The sequence below is a fragment of the Danio rerio genome, chromosome 21, assembly GCF_052040795.2.
Source record: "Danio rerio strain M-AB ecotype USA chromosome 21, GRCz13ab, whole genome shotgun sequence".
In the NCBI taxonomy this organism is placed as follows: Eukaryota; Metazoa; Chordata; class Actinopteri; order Cypriniformes; family Danionidae; genus Danio; species Danio rerio.
Genome location: NC_141041.1, coordinates 50,482,501 through 50,485,955, shown reverse-complemented (window position 1 = coordinate 50,485,955; position 3,455 = coordinate 50,482,501).

The following is a 3,455-nucleotide window of genomic DNA, read 5'->3' as shown; positions in this document are numbered from 1 at the left end:
CGAATGGTGTTGTGGTTTATTCAAAGTGAACCAAACACGAGAGTAGCTGGCGGAAACTGTTAACGCAAGCCTTGGTATTTTTAATAAGATTTATATATATATATATATATAAATATATACACACACATACATGAAACACATATATATACACACGCATATAGACACACAAATATATATATATATATATATATATATATTTATATACATACTCATACATATATATATACACACAATATATACACATACATATATTGATATATATATATATACACACAATATATATAAATATACACACATATATACACATCTATACACATACATACTATATATATTTACACGCACACATACATACACTATATACACAAATATGTATGTACACACATAAACACACACTATATATATATATATATATACACAAACACACAAATACACCTATCAAAACACACTATATATACACACACACATACATATGTACACACTCTATATATATATATATATACACACACACACATGTATATGTGCGAACTATGCACACACGCATATATATATATATATATATATACATACATACAAATATATATATATTTATATACATATATATATATATGTATATATTTATACACACATATATACACATACATATATATGTATATGCATATATATATACACACATACATATATATGTATATATATATATACATACATATATATATATATATATAGGTATATATATATATGTATATATATATATATATATACGTATATATATATATATATATATATATATATATATATATATATATATATATATATATATATATATTATATACATATATATATATATATATATATTATATACATATATATATATATATACATATATATATATATATATATATATACATATATATATATACATATACATATATATATATATACATATATATATACATATATATATACATATATATATACATATATACACATATGTATATACATATATATATATATACATATATATACACATATGTATATACATATACATATATATATATATATATATACATACACATATATACATACATAATATGAATGAGTGCTGTTACTGGCAGAATATCAAACTGCAAACTGCAAAATATATATATAAAACTATATATATATATATATATATATATATATATAATTTTTTTATATATATATATATTTGTTGTTTAGCTGCCACTTGCATTTCTTTTAATTATAAACACAATTAATGGCATTAAAAAAGAGGGAAACAGAAGCGAGTAGTTGGAGTAGACCTTTAATGTAGGCTACGTTTCATAAAAAGACACGTACAAAAAAATGACATCAAAACAAAGACAGGTTTCCCTTTGAGTCGAGAGCGGCAGACATTGAATTGATTGATACCATGATCCACATTTCTGACATCGTCTGGACAGCGGGATGGAAACACTTCAGTACACACAGATTTACTCTCCTTCAGACATTGTGAACGTTTGGTGGATTTTCTTTTAGCGTGGATGCCGTTTTCTGCAGACTTAGCTAGGGATGCACTGATAGGATGTTCTATTGTTTTTTGCCAATAACAATTGAAAGATACGCAGATGTTGGGTTATTATATTGAGGACTGAACAGCATTAGCTCTTTTTTTACTGAATTAAGACTTTAACATTAACATTCAACTGGCCAACATGAGACGCACGTGATAAAAGAAAAGCACAACATGACAATCATCAATGGTGACTCTTGCTATTCAACAATTATTTGAACATTTATTGGGCACACAATATTAAATAGAGCCAGTGCTGTTGGTGGGTCATAAGCAAACTATCTGCTTTTCCAGAAACACATTGACTTGTTTAAGTGCAGTTGGTTTCTTTATAGTCACGGAGATGTTTTAGCTCAGTTTCACCATCATCCTGACATGTTGTACACATTACATTTATTTTTAGATATTAATATATTAATAAAGATATTAATGAAGGCGAAGTTGCCAGAGTGGGCGGTTTCCTGCAAATTATACAAATGTGGGCGGTTTTGAAATCCCCCCCCCGAACCCCTTCACTTAATACCTGCTTATGTTCACCTCTACAGAAGCAAATCAACCCCCCAGTATCAGCTTGTTTTTGTAATACCTTTAAATTAATCCAATATCGGTAGCCGATATTTATATCGGTGCATCCCTGTCCTCCAAATGAAGTCCAAATTTATGACAACTAAATTACTAGCATCTTCAGCAGCTAAATTATGGTTTCATTCAGTTATGTCTGTGTTTTGCTGTGGTGTGCGAGTAGGACATATCGGTTTACATTCACACATTATTGTAGCTTTGAGAACCACTGGTCTACAGAACAAACCATCACTATACAATAACTTGCCTAATTACCCTAGTGAAGCCTTTAAATGTCACGTTAAGCTGAACACTAGCGTCTTGAAGAATATCTAGTCTAATATTATTGACTGTCATCATGGCAAAGAGAAAATAAATCAGATATTAGAGATGAGTTATTAACACTATTATGATGTGTTGAACAAATCCAATCTCCAATACACAAAAATTAAAAATAAAGAGGGCGTTAAATAATTCTGACTTCAACTGTGTGTGTGTGTATGTGTGTGTGTATATATATATATATATATATATATATATATATATATATATATATATATATATATATATATACAACAATTCTGTCTGGTTCTCGAATCTGATTGGCTGATAGCCGTGATATATTTAAGTAATATCAGCACCCAACACGGAAGAAAGTAGTTCCTCATACAAAAGGGTTTTTAAGACTCTCCATGTTTGATTTTGTTTTTAAATACACAATTATGCCGTCAAACTGTTGTATAAATGCAATATCACACGAATAGCAGTGCGATATGGGTGTATACCGGCACTGGTGGGGGCACTAAGGCATCGCACACCTCCCACAAGTGCCGATATACAGCCATATCGCACTGCTACTCATGTGATATTGCTTATATATATATATATATATATATATATATATATATATATATATGTTATCCAGCACCGACCTGAGACTAGTGCGCTTCCTTTTGTGTGCATTGTATTATTATTATTATTATTATATATATATATATATATTGCTAATGTGAACTGAGATTTCCCACTGACAAACTCCAGCAAAATAACCGACTCGAAACCATTTTAGCTGCTAAACTGAGTTTACGCTGTTATAATAATTCTGTCCACGACTGCATGTGTGTGAAATATAAATAGAAACGCAACTCATACACACGTTTACACACAGCTCTGCTGAATCTTGAGATTAAAAATGCACTCTTACACATTAAAGGATTCATTAATAAAAGGAAAGAAACATAAGAGCTCGAGTTAAAATGATTCTTTCTGCGAGCAAAGATTCAATCGGCTGCGATACGCCATCATCATTTCTCCTGAATGGAGTCTTCACTGTTTATTCCACCAA